Source organism: Heptranchias perlo, chromosome 9 (genome assembly GCF_035084215.1).
Source record: "Heptranchias perlo isolate sHepPer1 chromosome 9, sHepPer1.hap1, whole genome shotgun sequence".
Classification (NCBI taxonomy): domain Eukaryota; kingdom Metazoa; phylum Chordata; class Chondrichthyes; order Hexanchiformes; family Hexanchidae; genus Heptranchias; species Heptranchias perlo.
Window position 1 is genome coordinate 10,305,068 of NC_090333.1, and position 17,935 is coordinate 10,323,002.

At 43.6% G+C, this 17,935-nt stretch overlaps 1 protein-coding gene across 2 annotated transcripts in view; it reads right to left on the minus strand.

Annotated features, from left to right (window-relative positions):
* adgrl2a (adhesion G protein-coupled receptor L2a) overlaps window positions 1–17,484 on the minus strand; it is a 400,733-nt gene extending 383,249 nt beyond the window's left edge. The window contains exon 1 of one of the 2 annotated variants that reach the window (XM_067989840.1): window positions 17,464–17,484. The gene's annotated coding sequence lies outside the window, so the exon portion shown is untranslated. The remainder of the gene's footprint in view (window positions 1–17,463) is intronic. The other variant, XM_067989839.1, reaches the window with a different exon arrangement.
* Window positions 17,485–17,935: the final 451 nt, after the last annotated feature.

Consider the following 17,935-nt stretch of genomic DNA (forward strand, 5'->3'; position numbering starts at 1 on the left):
AGGGTCCCCTCGCCGGAATGTGCGCTCACGTGTACTTTGGGATTGAACTGATGCATGATGCACGTGTCCTCCCCGCCTTCGATCATAAGTGAAGAATGGCCACATGGGATAAATAGTGGAGACCGCCCGTGGAGAGACACCACACAAACCCCCCCCGCCTTCCCCCCCCCCCCCCCCCCCCCCAAGCAAGGAGTCAACACTTGCAGCATAGAAGGAAGGGGAGGGGGAAGACAACTGGCAGAAAAAGGGAGAGAGAAAAGTGAAGAAAAGAAATTCCCTGTGTTCTTCCACAGCAAACTGATTAATGGTTTGAAATGTTGATGCTGCAGGTTCTCAAGCTGCTACAAAGCTCACTACGTAAGGCAGGCTTACCTCCTCCGGGTTAGTGACCTCAAGATTGTCTGAGCTTTCAGACAGCGCTCCAAAAACACATGAGAGTGGTTAACTATAAAAGCAAGCGAATCGCTCCAAAAATAATTCTTCATTCAGCCTCGCCAGGCCAATCTGTTTTGGATTACAACCCATCATGGATTACCTCTGTTCCTAATTTTGTGTTTTTCAAGCTGTGAATGGGTCCCCTTAGAGAAACCCCTGCTCCCCCCCCCGCCTCCCCACTGCCACCCACTTTCCTGACCTTGTACGATATACCAGATAAGATGCATAGAGACCCCAGCTCAAAACAACTAACCCAAGTTTTAAGAAAATCCCCACAGTCTTTTCAGAAATGTATCTTATTTGAAAATTAAGGGCTTCCTTTAAAGCATATCACTGTAGGCACGTAGAATCTTACAGCACAGAAGGAGTCCATTCAGCCCATCGTGCCTGTGCAGGTTCTTTGAAAGAGCTGACCAATTAGTCCCACTCCCCTGCTTTACCCCATAGCCCTGCAAATCTTTCCTTTTCAAGTATTTATCCAATTCCTTCTTGAAAGTTACTATTGAGTCTGCTTCCACCACCCTTTCAGGTCAATGACTCCAATCGATTAGCAATTAATATGCACCCTTCTACAAAGAACAAACGCCCCCACCCAATCTCCCCAGCACCAAAATATCAAGCAGAAGCTTAAACAACGGTTTGAGTTCACTCTCTCTCTCACGTGAATCTTATTGAACTGACCCTGTACCAGCACTACATCAACATTCTCCTGTGGAATACCTGACACGTTGTAACAAATGACTGCACTAAGACCTGTAGGATATATACTATGAAGTGAGGTTGTCTCACAAGACAGATGTTTCAAATGTTTTTTTCCGAGCACTGCTGGGTAACTTATCCATTCAGTTCTGGCTGAATTCCAGTCCTTCAATTCTCACTCGACTCTCAAAACTTTAGCAGAATGTATTTACCTAATATCTTGTTTTATGCTTTACAACGGATAATTTCAAAACGGTATAATCCGCACCCACACAGTGTCTGCGAGTGGAGAGCTGCAGGGCATTGTATGTACAAACTTACACCCGCAGACATTCCATAATTTATACTTGCAAACCAATTTGAACAATGAACATTCTAAGGCTATTCAGTGAGGGTAAATGCTCCCCCGCTGAATTCAACACAAATATGTCTGGTATTACTAAAAAAAGAGCTTCTCATTTTTCTTTGGACCATTTTTCTCCCCTTCCACTCCTGACTCCTTCTGAGGAACGGTCCTACGGTACTCTCTGGTGCCTTGAGGCAGCGGCCAATTGTTCGTGCCCGAGCCTAGACACCGAGGCCGGAATTTTCCACTTCTGCGGCCTTCTGGCGCGCGTATCGGGAAGTTGCGCCAGTGATTTTTCCGGCGTAAATCTTAAATGAATGGAAAATCATGGGCTGGGTGAGGATGAGGAAAGGAGGGATTTCTTGATGCCTGCGACCGACGCGCGTCAGGAGCGCTGAAGTGGAAAATCCCGACCCGAGTGTTGGCAGAGTATTCAACCATGGGGGGCGGGGGGAAAGCGGGGAAAAGAGGGACAGGTGGAATACACAGAATTTTACAGCACAGAAACAGGCCATTCGGCCAGACAGTCCCATGTCGGTGTTTATGCTCCACTCGAGCCTCCTCCCACCTTACATCATCTCACCCTGTCAACAAATCCCCTCTATTTCTTTCTCCCTGATGTACTGAAAAAGGTGGGCTATTTCCTTCATGTGACAGGAAATCACAATTGCACGATACAAATACAGGATGGTGGCACAGTGCATTAGTGCTCGAACACACCATCGTCACGCCCAGTGGCGCTCAATCCATGCTCACTGCAGTGATACCAGTATAAAAACGGTTCGTTGGAAATTATGTTCATGGGACCGCCTTCCTCAGCCAGGTGACCCCTGGGACACACAGGGAGTGTCAGTTTGCCATTCCATCATTCGCCGGTCAAGCCCGATGCTGCCCTCACCACGTATGGAAAATATCCCAAGTCTCCTGGACTAGTTTCTATTGCCGGAGGGGGTCGCAGAGGAACTTCACAGAATATTTTCCCCCCAAATTGGAATTTAAAGAAAAAATAAATCAGGTTTTTTCGCCTCTCCCAGATCATCACACAGCTTCTGGGAGTGCCTGTATCGTGATGCACAAGGCATCGCAGTTGCATGGGACAGGCTGGATGGACCAGAGGGTCTTTTCCTGTCGGTCATTGTTCATAAGAATGGGAACCTTAGCTCAAATTGTAGCACCTCCCCATCACCCCCTCCCACACACACACACAATTACTGCCCCTAACTCGGCACAGGCTGGGGACCGACTTTAGGACTTTCTGGTCTGGATGGCTCCGCAAACTCCCCGCTTTTAACAACCCTAAACCGTCGAGCGAGAACGGGAGCCCTCAGCCACATATTTTTTACGGAAGGGACACCATGGCTATTTTTGCTTGAAATTTTTGGACCAAGACCCCACGTTCGATTTTCTGACCCGTTCTATTTCGACGAGCGAGCCACTCCGAGAGGGTACCGATCAATAGTCAGTTTGAACAAGGCCTCAATTATAGATTCGCAGAATTACTTAAAAAGAACAGCAAATGCTTTCAAAAAAAAATGCATCAGGCCGATTCCGAAGCGTACTCCAGCCTGGACTAGAGTTTGACCCAAGCTCGGAGTGAACAGTTGAACTCGAAAACTGTGATAACTGTAAAGTTTAATGATGCATAGCTGTGAAACATTGATATATTCTCAGCAAAAAAAAAGCATTGATCCCCGAATAATTTATGAAGCCCAGTCATGAATTGTGTTATTACGACCCATTGTTGTCTGCAGCAACAATGTAAAATAGATTTTTAAATGACAGGTAATGACGAGAAGCAAGAGCGAGGTATTGATGAATTATCTGAAGTGTGAAGTAACAAGACAGGCCAGGTGAGGTTCACTGGCTCAAAGCAGGTAAGATGAATCATCCCAGTTTATACAGACTAAAAGAAAATGTAAACCTGAAGCCATTACAGTAAAGTGCCGTCTCAGTCTACGTCACCGAGCCACAACGGGTCGGAGGTGCCAAGCTCCAATCCTGCTCCGTGCTGAGCCAGCTAGTTTTAAATGCTCTGGGCCATCGAGGAGGAAGTTAGCCAGGGTTCTTGCTCCTTCCAGTGATTCCTGTTGGAAAAGTGCACGTTAAAAGGGTTGGGGTCAACTTTGACTCCTCCCCTTGTGATCAAATAGCCTGAAGTCACTCATCCTCTTGGCTCATGTATGAAGAATGGCCACTTGGCCATGGTACCCACGAGAAGTGGGGGGGGGGGGGGGCCGGGGGAGTTGATAAAATTGGCCCCACTAAAGTGAAATATTTCACCAAGAGGTTTGCCTTGGTTCCATTAGATATGTTCCCACATTTGGCTTTCTGCAAAGTGAATGCAGTGGCATTAGAACCAGTGCAGAAATGACTGTTGGCGTTCAGAAATGAGGCATCTTCCACCTACGGGTAAGCAGCAGGAGACAAAATGGCTGCTCACTTCCAAGCAGCTGCTTTACAGAGACAGGAACGTACCAGTCCACTAACAAGAGAAAGTTTGGAGCCAAGGGCTTGACAGCAACAACAGTCACCTTTACTGCCCGGTGGACCATGAATTACTATTCGAGGTCTTAAGTTGACACCAAACATAAGGTTTCCCGCTGCTATCTCATAGAAATTGCACTTGCACATTCCAACAGCACTAAGAATTGGAGAAAGGTCAATCAGAACACAAGTGTTTCCTCAGGCAAAACATCAAAGATTTTTCTCTTTAAAAACAATTCTGTTTTGTGGAGAGACTAGGTAAACTGGGATTGTTCTCCTTAGAACAGAGAAGGTTAAGAGGAGATTTAATAGAGATGTTCAAAATTATGAGGGGTTTTGATAGAGTAAATAAGGAGAAACTGTTTCCACTGGCAGGAGGGTCTGTAAGTAGAGGATACAGATTTAAGATAATCAGCAAAAGAACTGGGGGGGGGGGTGGAGGGAAAGAGGAGAAATGATTTTATCCAGTGCGTTGTTGTGATCTGGAATTCACTGCCTGAAAGGGCGGTGGAAGCAGATTCAATAGTAACTTTCAAAAAGGAATTGGATAAATACTTGAAAAAGAAAAAATTGCAGGGCTATGGGGAAAAGTGCAAACTATCCACTTGTCAGAAATTGTTCAGATCCAGCCCACACTGTGACAGATGCCAACCCCAACCACTGTCAGTATGAAGCTCCAACAATATTTCATTTGCCAACAAACAGCAAATCGCAAAATAGCCCTGGTCGGTCGGGAGTGCCGACATTTTGTGCCTGGAGGGTCACATTTGGCTCAATTGGTAGCAGGTTTGTCTGAGTCAGAGGGTTGCAGGTTCAAGTCTCCCTCCAGGACTTCAGTGCATGATCGAAGTTAACTACCCAATGAAGCTCTGAGGGATGCTGTCCAAGCTGCCATCCTTCAAATGAGACATTAACATCAATCTGAACAGACTTGGTTTAAAGATCTCACATCACTATTCGTGATGTGGAGATGCCGGTGATGGACTGGGGTTGACAATTGTAAACAATTTTACAACACCAAGTTATAGTCCAACAAAATTTCCATACCATTCACCTGAGGAAGGAGGAAGCCTCCGAAAGCTTGTGGAATTTAACATAAATTTGTTGGACTATAACTTGGTGTTGTAAAATTGTTTACAATCACTATTCATGGAAGAGAAAGTTCTCCTGGTGTCCTTCAACCATCACCACCAAAAACAGGTTAACCGGCTGCTCCTCTCATTGTTGCTTGTGGTGTTTTACCTGTGTGCAAAATGGCTGCCGTGTTTGACGACATAACAGTCACAACTCTTCAAAATAATTTATTGCATATAAAGTCCTTTGAGGTGTTTCTGAGAGATGTGATAAATTGCTATACGAATGAAAGTCTTTCTTAGATACACACTTGTCCCCTTTAACTGACATAAAACCTGCATTTTTATTGTCTGTGTGAATGGGTAAAAAGATCTAGGGATTGTTTTAAACATGAAAATGAGTTCAGGAATAGGACCTGCTGCATACAAGCCCGAGGTATTTGTTATGCACAAGCTCACATCAGCAGCTGATGTGCGTGGTTTCATTTCCACTTGTGACTGTGTGCACAAACCAAGGAAGAAGCATATGGTCGTTAAGTGAACATAAAACACACACAGTGAAAATCCAATCGACAGTCCGTCAAGAGAGATGTAAAAAAAAAATCCTTTCAAATATAAAATTGATTTTTCACCCCATTCATTTCTCGTCACTCTGGCCCATTTTAACGCATCACTCCATACACAACTTTAAGTGATACACAACACAAATGGAGAAAAGGACCAACAGCGTTGATTTCTAGGCAAGCTCACAATTATATGTTGTCAGCTTTGGCTCAGTTGGTAGTACTCTCGCCTCAGACAAAAGGTCGTGGGTTCAAGTCCCACTCCAGAGACTTCAACACAAAATCTAGGCTGACGCTTCAGTGCAGGACTGAGGGAAAATCAGGCAAGGAAGCAGTTCATCAGCTTTCCCCCCCACATGCCATCATTTCTGGGATTTCCTGCCGGAAGTAAAATTGGGGGTCCAATACATCTGCCCAAATATGGGCGGGCATGTTATCAATGAAATGGAGAGAATACATTCATAGGACACGTATCCCACCTTTTCGATGTCATAGCAACGCATTACATTCTACAGCAACAACTCGCGTTTATATAGCGCCCTTAAAGTAGAAAAACGTCCCAAGCATTTCACAGGGGAACTCAGGATAAAACACTGCTGAGCCAAAGGAGGAGAGATAAAGACGGGTTGGCCAAAGCACTGGGCTCAAAGGAGGAGAGGGAGGTGGAGACACGGAGGAGTTTAGGGAGGGAATTCCAAAACGTGGGGTCTAGTCAGCTGAACACATGGCCGCTAATGTAAGGTAAGAAGTGGAGGAGATGCACAAGAGGCCAGAGTCAGAAGAACAACAGATTTTTTTTTGCAGGGAGGGATTTGTAGGGCTGGAGAAGATTACAGAGCGAGAGGGATGGGGTAAGGCCATGAAAAGATTTAAACACAAGGATGAGAATTTTAAATTTGAGATGTTGTGGGACTGGGTGCCAACGTAGGTCAGTGAGGACAGGGGTGAAGCCGGGCAGGATAGGACATGACCCACAGAGTTTTGGGTGAGCTGAAGTTTAAAGAGGCTGGAGGATGGGCGCATGGCCCAGACAGTATTGCTACGGCATGGGGAATTCAATTTTTAAATGCCCCAAACAGATTTCAAACAACCATAGGGTAACCAATGTACTCCCCAGCCTTGCTGCCTCATGTGCTCAAAGGCCTGCAACAGGAGTTTCACTTGCCCCTCAGACATGGGCTCTCCGAAGCAGGGTTGAGGCACGGGAGAAGTCAGACAGAAGTCCCACCGTTCTGTGTGGGAGGACAATCAATTCCAATGTCCCAAAGGCATCAACTGCAACACTGAACATGTGAACCAGCTATCTCTCAAATAGATGGATCAATGCATCACCAAAGAAAGAACTTACATTTAGACATCACTCAGCGTGACACTGAGTCATACAGGGGGAACAAGGTCCTGGATTCGATCCTCGGCCTGTGCTGAGTCAGCTGACGGGTAGTGGTGGTGGGACATTACACCGTTCGAGATCTAGGCAGGGGAGAAAAGAAATCAGCCAACACTCCTCCTCCTGATCAGTAATCAGTGACTCAATATTGGGCGAGGGTGTGATCAGAATCGGGTGTGATGCCTGCTACTGGTAAATACTTCAGCAGGCGCTATATAAATGCAAATTCTTTCTTTCTTTCTCTTCCTTGACTGATGTTTAGGGACAAGCCACTTGGGCGAGGTACTGGAGGACGGTTGGCACCCACAGAACCATACCACAACACTGCAGGAGAGAAGAGGAGAAAAATTGGGAAGGCGGAAAGGCTTTTTTCGACAAAACTGAGTGAACCATTTATGAAACAAGAGGTAATTTAGACAACACACATTCTCTTGTCCAGAGTCAAATAAATGTTGTCACAGTAATGAACTATAATGTGTCTGTTCATATTGATAGAGTAGTATGCTATAAATCACAACCTAACAGGTCCCTCTTGAAAGGGGCTCTGATGGGATGGTAATCACTGAAATAAGGAGCGTTGGCGTGTTTTGTTCTGGATACTTTCGTTTTTTTTGGAGGGTTAAATGGAAAGGGAATACTCTGTGTCGTCATCCTTTTTATTGGTCTCCACAGAGAACTCTCACTGCCCCGCAGTCCCCCTGCCCTGGGTCCTCTCCACCCATCCCCCAACAGCACATGGTTAACGTGCAACATATTGTACCCGATCTCCTCAAAAAGAGAAGCCCCGAGTAATGCTGAGAGACTATAACATCCTAACCTCTATCAACAATGCTAACATGCCGAATAGTTAAAACAATTAACCATCAGTGGGAGTGAGGATAAGGCGACCTTACTGATCAGAAACAGCCCCCGGATCACAGGATGTGGAGTTGATGAACGGACAAGGCCACAATATATAGCATTTAAAAATTCTGGCTCCTCAGCGGCGTGCTAATAATAACACCTTTTCCAAGGTAGAGCTTGGAAGTGCTTTGTCTCCAAAAAAAGAACTGCTCCCATAAGGGATGGTATCAGTGAAGCATGCCATTATATTTTGCATGGCCTTAGACTGAATGAAGGTCATGCTTTCTCTAATGGTACTTTCAACAACAAGGACTGCCTAATTAACCCTCAACACTTAAGAATGACTTATTGCTGATTATCACACATTTTGCACCAGGTAAAGACAGCTGTCTTGGGAAATGAAGAGTCTGATTAAGTAAATTCCAGTGAAAATTTCCATACCTAGCATTATTCCGGTCCCAGATGTTAATTTATCGTGCAGGAGGAGATGTGGGCAATTATGCCAAAGAATGTGCAGATCTATTAAAGTCACTACGAATAACACATTGATGAGAGGCACATAAAGACTGATCTAGTTGGGAGAATCAGTCAGCTTCACTTACATTGGAGTGAACCACCCCTTGTAATAGTAGATCCATGGACACCAACACAGTTTTAATCCGACCATTAGTGTGTTCCTTGTAAGCCATCGATTTAGCCTGGGATCCGAGGTTTCATACAAATTGAGGAGGGAGGATTGTCCGAAGTGATGGTTTGTTTGGCCTGTTGAAGACTGAAATGTCAGTACTTTTCTCCCCCCAATTTTTTTTAAGATTAAAAATTTATAGATAGTTATGCCCTCGGTACCTGCTAGAGGTGTGTGTTTGCGTGCGCGCGCCTGCGTACGTTATTTCTTAACTTGCTGCTATAACCTTCATGGTAATGATCATGAAGATTGAGAATGAATCTTCTATTCCTATTTAATTTATTCTCCTCTCAGTAATAGATTACCTTTTAAAAACATTTTCTCCCAGTAACAAAAGATAAAGAAAAATAATTAATTTCCAAATGGCAAATAGTGTTCCATAAAATTGAACAAATATTCTCTTCCTTTCCAGATTAAAAAAAAACAATGCTCACATCTATTGTACACTCCAAAAGTGTCATCTTGTGCCTTCAATATCTGTACCCTCTTCAGGCTTTCATTTGTCAGCCTTGGCTCAGTGGTCGCACTCTCACCTCCGAGTCAGAAGGCTGCGAGTTCAAGCCCCACTCCCGAGACTTGACCACATAACCTAGACTGGCACTTTAGTGCAGTACTGAGGGAGTGCTGCACTGTCGGAGGTGCTGTCTTTTGGATGAGACGTTAAACCAAGGCCCCATCTGCCCTCTCAGGTGGACGTAAAAAGTCCCATGGCATTATTTCGAAGACGAGCAACATCCTGGTCAATATTTAGCTCTCAACTAACATCACTAAACCAGAATATCTGGTCATTATCACATTGCTGTTTGTGGGAGCTTGCTGTGCACAAATTGGCTGCCACGTTTCCTACATTACAACAGTGACTGCACTTCAAATAGTACTTCATTGGCTGCAAAGGGCTTTGGGACATCCTGAGGTCGTGAAAGACGCTATACAAAAGCAAGTCTTTCTTTGTTCATGTAATTACAGGTTTTTAACACAAAGAAATGTTAGCCGAACCTTTCAGAGTCCGGGCGGGCAGAGAGCTACCTCGCTGCAAGCCTAGACTCAGAAAATTTAATCCATTGGGTATATGTACAGCTTAAGATACAGGCCCATATCACTCTCAGTTCAATGACTTGTTTTTGAGTTGTCAGCTTTTCTGGGGCTGCGTCAATGTTTTTGAAGCTTTGTGTTAGAATTTGCCAGTTTCCTATGTTGGTACGTATGCTTTGTATAAATCAAAGACCATGTCCTACATTCTCCAGCCTATGGAACTCTTTACCTCAGTCAATTTTTCCTTCCTCCGACAATCTTTAGTACTTAAAACCCCCGAGTTTTATGATCGGAAATGCACTGCCTGAAAGGGTGGTGGAAGCAGATTCAATAGTGACTTTCAAAAGGGAATTGGATAAAGAGCAGGTGATTGAAAGAGCTATCCAGTTAGTCCCAAAGAGCTGGCACAGGCACGATGGGCCTACTTTGACGTTGTATCATTCTATGAATTAGCCTCACCAAATCACTATTTTCTGAGGAAAGAAAAAGAAAAAAGAACTTGTATTTTTGCAGTGCCTCTCACGGCCTCAGGACACCCCAAAGCATTTTACAGCCAATTAAGTACTTCTGAAGTGTAGTCACTGTTGTAAATGTAGGAAAATATGGCAACCAATTTGGGCACAGCAAGATTCCACAAACAGCAATGAGATAATGACCAGAAACTCTGTTTTAGTGATGTTGGTTGAGGGATAAATATTGACCAGGACACCAGGGGAGAACTCTTCTGCTCTTCTTCAAAATAATGCCACAGGATCTTTTACGTCCACCTCAGAAGGTGGACGGGGCCTTGAGTGTCAGCCTAGATTTTGTGGTTAAGTCTCTGGAGTGGGACTTGAACCCATGACATTCTGAGGCGAGAGTGCTACCAACTGAGCCACAGTTGGCACTAAATAAAGATTCTAAAGTGGCAAAAAATGTATTATTTCAAGTTAAATCACAACGGCTAGACAAGGGGACACAGGTACAAAATGGTAATAGGTAATGGAAGGGAGGTTGGGAACCAGTTTTCCATAAAATTCTCTACCGGCTAGGACAGTAAAGACAAAAGACCCCGTGGTCATTAAAGTGGTAGTTAGATGCTGTGCTGGAGGTCCATAGGTTTCTATGAAAGAATGAGCCAGATGGGACAAATGGCCTCTCTCTCTTTGTGATCATTGCAAAGTCTGTGAATCATTCAAAACATTGATGGAGTACTAAATGGGACAGACCCAAAAGTAGAAGTCAATAACTGAGGGGGGAGAAAAAAAAGAGACCTAAAGAAGCCAACACTGCAAAGAAAAAAAAGGAAATGTTCCTTTCAGCATCACTAGAATCTCTCAGCTGGATGAATAGGAAGATAGGAACAGGCCATTCAGCCCCTCAAGCTTGTTCCGCCATTCAATTAGGTCATGGCTGATCTGTATCTTGCCATCTACTCGCCTTGGTTCCGTAAATGTAAATACACTTGCCTAACAAAATTGAACACAACCTCTCAGCCTCACCAAGGAACACCACCAACCACATAAAAACACAGCAAACTGAATAAAAGGAGATTGTTGCAGTATTTCTAACACTTCAATTTCAGATTTTTTTTTCATATCTAGCCAGCCCAGCCTATTAAGAGAAAGCATCACTAACACTGGCCAGGATTACTCACTTGACCTCAGTGATTCTTTGGGTTTTACAGTTCCTCATTTAATCCCGTTCCTGCCGGCATAGCATAGACTCAAAAGCCGATAACCGAAAATCCATCCACACACATCCAAAAATCACCACATTTGCTATCAGGACATAGTTTATGTATTGTGATGCGGAATTATATTCAGACAATCCTAAATTCATGTTGTCATGCATGAAAGTGTGCTTCCATCGTTCTCCGCTTTCTATCCATTGAGCCCACTTGGGTGAGGAATGATAATCGCTGCTCTGAGATTATTGCCTTATTTACATTCGCAGGATACCTGTTTGAATGCCATCTCCAGCCAGGAATCGATGAGGCGACAATACAAAATCACAAGGGATTACAGTGCAAGGTTTCTGAAATACTGATCCATCGCCGGTGGGAAGCTCAGAGAGCTCAGAAGAAGACGTCACCCCCTCAGATACTCAAGTTCAAACAACACAGGCACAGAACTTTAAATGGAGAAGCTGTTTCAGTGAAAGAACAACCATCCATTCTTGGGCAGTGCAGTGGGGCTACACAATAACACCGATCAGAAGCGTGAAAATCCAATTAATCCAGGCTGCCAATCTCAGTCAGACTGTGTGATGAGATGCTGAGATGGAAGAATGTGAGAGAGAGAGAAAGAGAGAGAGAGAGAATGCGAGAGAAAATGACAGAAGTTGGCCCATCCAGCTTCTCCTTCATTTACCATCAAAAATGAGATTGCCTTCATCGATGGCACATCCCAATTCAATGCCCCCCTAACAACAACAGCTTTGAGTCCAGCCACTGTGGCTGAGATTCCAAACTCTTGTTTCCCTGATCATGCTTAGATATTACTAAAAAAGCAGTCAATAAATATTATAAAGTTGTTTTGTGAATTGTCAAGCAGATCAGCTCCTTCCACTCCCAATCTCGGCTAAGAATTTTCGCCAAGGGCAAAACAGTATCGGGAGCGGGAGAGAGTAGGGATTGAGTTCCAAGGATTTGTTTGCTAATGATTTATTGTAAACCACAATACGTTACAACGCCACATCAGAAGACAATATTAAATGAGAGAAAGTGTATGTGTTAGAAGTATTTTTATCCCCTTTTACTAATATAAAAGGGTACAGTAGCCTACAGATTGTTGTACTGGGCTAGCAACCTAGAGGTCGAGTTCAAATCCCACCATATCAAGCTGTAAAATTGAATTCAATAAATCTGGTACTTTGTGGACTGTCCCTCAAAAAATGACCATGAAAGCTACTGGATTGTTATAAAAACCCAACTGATTCACCCCAACACGATCTGGCCTACACGTGTCCAATTCTGGGCATCACTCTTTAGGAAAGGTGTCAAAGCCTGAGAGATGGTGCAGAGGAGATTTATTAGAATGGTACCAGGGAGAGACTAGAGAAGCTGGGATTGTTCTCCTTGGAACAGAGAAGGTTAAGGGGAGATTTAATAGAGGTATTCAAAATCATGAAGGGTTTAGATAGAGTAATTAAGGAGAAACTGTTTCCAGTGGCAGAAGGGTCGATAACCAGAGGACACAGATTTAAGGTAATTGGCAAAAGAACCAGAGAGGAGATGAGGTGAAATTTTTTTTTACACAGCAAGTTGTTATGATCTGGAATGCGCTGCCTGAAAGGGTAGTGGAAGCAGTTTCAACAATAACTTTCAAAAGGGAATTGGATAAATACTTGAAGGGAAAACATTTGCAGGACTATGGGGAAAGGGCAGGGGAGTGGGACTAATTAGATAGCTCTTTCAAAGAGCCAGCACAGGCACGATGGGCCGAATAGCTTCCTTCTGTGCTGCATCATTCTATGACTTCTAGGTGCCCTCAGGGCAACTAGAGATGGGTAATAAATACTGCCTTGCAAGTGTTGCCCAAATCCCAAGAATAAAATTTTAAAAATAAAAACTCATGGGAATTGAAATGCCCCTTGCTATACTTAAAACAAACTAATCAACATTCACAGCATATTCCTTTGATGCTACTTTAGTCCACATAACAATCACTGCATTTCACAAATTGATTGTGTGTGAAGCAGTCAAAATTTTTGAAAGATGCGAGATCGGGTGCTATACAAGCACAGGTCTTCATTTTAACAAAGGAGTTAACCTGTTTATTTTAATTTCAATGAGTTGGCACTTTAATTAAAATAGCACAACGAAGGGAGCTTCACACCGACCTATTAACATGTTTAATACCAAAGATCGCACAGTCTGATTTCATGCCATTCGAGACTGCTTTACATTAAAATGTGTGCGAAAGCCCCCGCTCGAAAACGACAGACCGAGTTCAAACCTAGAACTGATCAATGGCGACCCTAACCTCCCCGACCTCGACAACAACAACAAAAAAATCTCTTCATGAAAATCGTTAGATGCTGTTATAGAAATCATCTCAAAAGCTGTGAAAATGTCACAAAAAGAATGGAAGAAAGCAAGCAGACACACATGCAAATGTCATTGAGAATGAAAGGGCCCCACTTTTGAGCACACAGTCAGCGTACCAATGTGCTTTTGTTCAATTGATTCAGTATAAAATTTATCCGTGCTATTTTAGAGTTGGTGTCCTATTACTAAAATCTCCTTTTCGCATTCTTTTTTTAAAAAAAAATGTCTTTCTGGTTATAGTGTGCATTTAGCCAAGTCGTTTGGATTCACATACAAATTAGAGTTCCCAACACATTCAATAGGACTGGGGCAATGTCTATGTCATTCCCTTTCTTCATTCTATTTCTTAATACATGGACGATGCTTGCAAGACCACATGTATTGCCCACCCCCCCTCAGTTGCCCTGAGAAGGTGCGAGTGAAAACTATTGTTTTTACAACGGAACAGCTTGCGACGCCTTTTCAGAGGGAGTTACGAGTTAACCGCATAATGTAAGATTTGATTCACAGGTTTCCTTCCCTAAAGAACATTAGTGAACCAGTTGGGTTTTTACAACAGTATTGCACCTTGCATGATTGTTTTTTTTTCTCCCCTGGTAGCATGGTGGGATTTTAACTTGTAATCCATTATTTCAATGGCATAAAATTCAGGCGTGTTCTCCAACAAGCAGGTGGTCCAGTCCACCAAGATGAAAATTACCCCCATAATCTCCTCTTCACGAAAACATAAAGGGCTGAAAAAGACCATTGAAGCCACTGTATTTCTTATACCCCTCAATCGCTTCTTTCACCAAAATATTATCCAGATCCCTCTTCAGTTTGTCTACACTATCCACCTCCACTCTCTCCATACATTCACTGTCCTTATTAGAATGTTGTTAAATTTATCTTCCCTCTTCTCAGGTTGAGACCATGTCCCTTGGTGAGAGTTTGTGGTTATATTGAGATTCAATTTATCAGTCAGCCATGGCTCAGTGGGTAGCATTCTTGCCTCTGAGTCAGAAGGTCGTGGGTTCATATCTCACTCTAGAGACTGGAGCACAAAATCAAGGCTGACACTCCAATGCAGTACAGAGGGAATGCTACACTGTCAGAGATCCCGTCTTTCAGATGAGATGTTAAACCGAGATCCAGTCTGCCCTCTCAGGTGGACGCAAAAGATCCCATGGCACTATTTAGAAGAAGAGCAGGGGAGTTCTCCCCAGTGGCCTGGCTAATATAACACCACTATAAAACTACAGATAACCTGGGCATTATCACATTGATGTTTGTGGGACCTTGCTCTGTGCAAATTGGCTGCCACGTTTCCTGTATTACAACAGTGACTGGACTTCATTGGCTGTAAAGCAGTTTGGGATGTCCTGAGGTTGTGGAAGGCACTATCTAAATGCAAGTTCTTTCTTACTACTTGGATTCTTCCAAACTTTCACAAAGTCTCACCTTTTTTCAAGTGGAAACAATTCAAGTTTCTTGAACCTCTTCTCGTAGCCCAATACCAAAATCCAACTGGTTAAAAACATCTGCCAAATCAATACCATATCGGATATGTAACCAGTACCAGTGCCATTGTGTGGTCTTGGATATCAATAGGCCAAGGTATTTAGCTATTGAGAGTAGAGCATTCCCATCATATTCCAATATTCAACCAACACCATTTACCTCTACAGTTCTAGTTCCATTGAACTGCACCCAAGCATCAAGTTTCAATGCAGTTGACTTTGCTGTAAAGCTACTCCAGATTAGTCACAATATTAAAGTTTTCAGATTTAACTGCTGCTTTTCCAAGTCCATTTTATACATTTAACTATCTGTCTGTTCAATATACAAGAACGATATATCCAGCCAAACCATTCCTCACACTTTAGACAATGCATTAGTCGTAATTACAGCTGCAAAACAATGTTAAAATGCTGGGTGCTCCTGAACTGCAGCCTGAAGCTAACAAAGCAATCTGCAAAGCTGCCTGACCAAACAATTGATTGATCTGAGTCAGTGTTTACGTAACAATTAGACTTGGTGGCCTTAAAAGGGACAAAGCTCCACCTTAGCAAATACATTGTGCATTATGTAACGCCCCCCTTAAAACAGGGCATCATCTGACTTAAACTCGAGAAAGGCCCCTGGAGAGCCACTAAAATACCATAATGTTTTGCATCTAATGTTTGTCCAATGCCCTTCAGAGTGTCAAAAGTACAAAAAAAAGAGAGCAGGGTAGCCAGTTATTTCCTGCTGGGTTATTTTCTGATCTTGACAACCTGGCCTCTCCCCAAGAGTAGAGACCAGAGATTTACAAGCAGCTGCCATTCTATTTGATACTTGGATTCCAAAGGTTAAATTACGAGCTGAGATTACACAAACTCGGGTTGTTTTCCCTGGAATTTAGAAGATTAAGGGATGATTTGATCGAAGTTTTCAAGATATTAAGGAGAACTGATAGGGTGGATAGAGAGAAACTATTTCCGCTGGTTGGGGACTCTAGGACTAGGGGACATAGTCTAAAAATGAGAGCCAGGAGTGAAGTTAGCAAACACTTCTACACAGAAAGGGCGGTAGAAGTTTGGAACTCTCTTCCACAGATGAAAGTTGATGCTATCTGAATTGTTAGATTTAAAATCTGAGATTGATAGATTTTTGTTAACCAAAGGGTATTAAGGGATATGGGGCTAAGGCGGGTATATGGAGTTACATCACAGATCAGCCATGATCTCACTGAATGGAGGAAGAGGCTCGAGGGGCTAAATGGCCTACTCCTGTTCCTATGTATCTCAGGATGTGCTTATTCAGACCACTTCCCGAAAGGGAGTATCCTGAGCAACAGCCTTAAAAGGGGGAAAGCCAGTTTAAACACAGACCCCACCTTAGCAACTAAACATTGTAACCTTGCAGTGCATCCTGGGCTACACTCAACAACAACAACTTGCATTTATATAGCACTTTAATGTAGTAAAACGTCCCAAGGCACTTTACAAGCATGTTATCAAACAAAATTTGACACCAAGCCAAATAAGGAGATATTAGGACAGGTCACCAAAAGCTTGGTCAAAAAGAGCTAGGTTTTAAGGAGTATCTTAAAAGGAGAGGAGAGACGGAGAGGTTTAGGGAGAGAATTCCAGAGCTTGAACCCCAGGCAGCTGAAAGCACGGCTGCCAATGGAGGAGCAAAGAAAATTGGGGATGCGCAAGAGGCTAGAATTGGAGGAGCGCAGAGATCTCGGAGGGTTGTAGGACTGGAGGAGTTTATAGAGATAGGGAGGGGCGAGGCCATGGAGGGATTTGAAAACAAAGAATGAGAATTTTAAAAATCGAGGCACTGCCGGACTGGGAGCCAATGTAGATCAGCGAGCACAGGGGTGATGGGTGAACGGGACTTGGTGCGAGTTAGGATGCGGACAGCAGGATTTTGGATGAGTTCAAGTTTACGGAGAGTGGGAGGCCGGCCAGGAGAGGGTTGCAATAGTACAACATGACAGATAGAGTCATAGAGTCATAGAGTCATACAGCACGGATAGAGGCCCTTCGGCCCATCGTGTCCGGGCCGGCCATCAAGCCCTGTCTACTCTAATCCCAAGATCTGCAAGTTAATTTTAAAAAATGTGAATCACTACTTGCAAAATGCTGTGTGGTATCTGGTATCAGCAGTTGGGCTGTCTTGTCATGTGAAGATGTGCTCTTGCTCGTCCCTTGTGGAATATTGTCACGATTACACATTCTGCACGCCGTTTTTTCAGAATGTACATAGCAGAAGCAACAATCCCTCCCTGAACTCATTTGAAAATTCATGATACAAAAAAAGGTCAGGCCTCATAACGCAAAAAAAAAACCTGAATCTCTTAAAACAATCTGCTTACATACATTCAAGATCAAGCGCATTATCATAGGCAGCTGACCTTTCTAGGCTGCATAACTCCAACGTATCCTTGTGTGTACTGGGGGTGGGGAAAGAGAACAGAAGATGACACTCCTGAGTGCGACAGCAAACAGCACTGGCCAGTTGGAATTGATCTTTTGTTTGGCACCAAAAGGCTTCAGTAAAAGTAAGCTGGGAGGGAGAAATAAAACTGCCAAAATATAACTGCAGAATCAATCAAATCACCCAACTCTTCAGAGCACAGGAAGGAGGAAAAACGTCAATCAGTTCTTTAGACTGAAAGGCCTCAGAGCAAAAAAAATGAAAGCCGCCATCTCATTTAAACCTCAACGAAAATTAAGCAAAAAAGGCAAGTGGGAAATTTAAGCAACTATAAAAGCTCCCTTGAAGGCCTGGTAGGTAAATGCACTTGGCCAGTAAGTAACAGGAGGTCCCAGGTTTCAAACTCCAACCCCAGTCCGTGCTGAGTTAACGGATCTCACCAAGGGCAG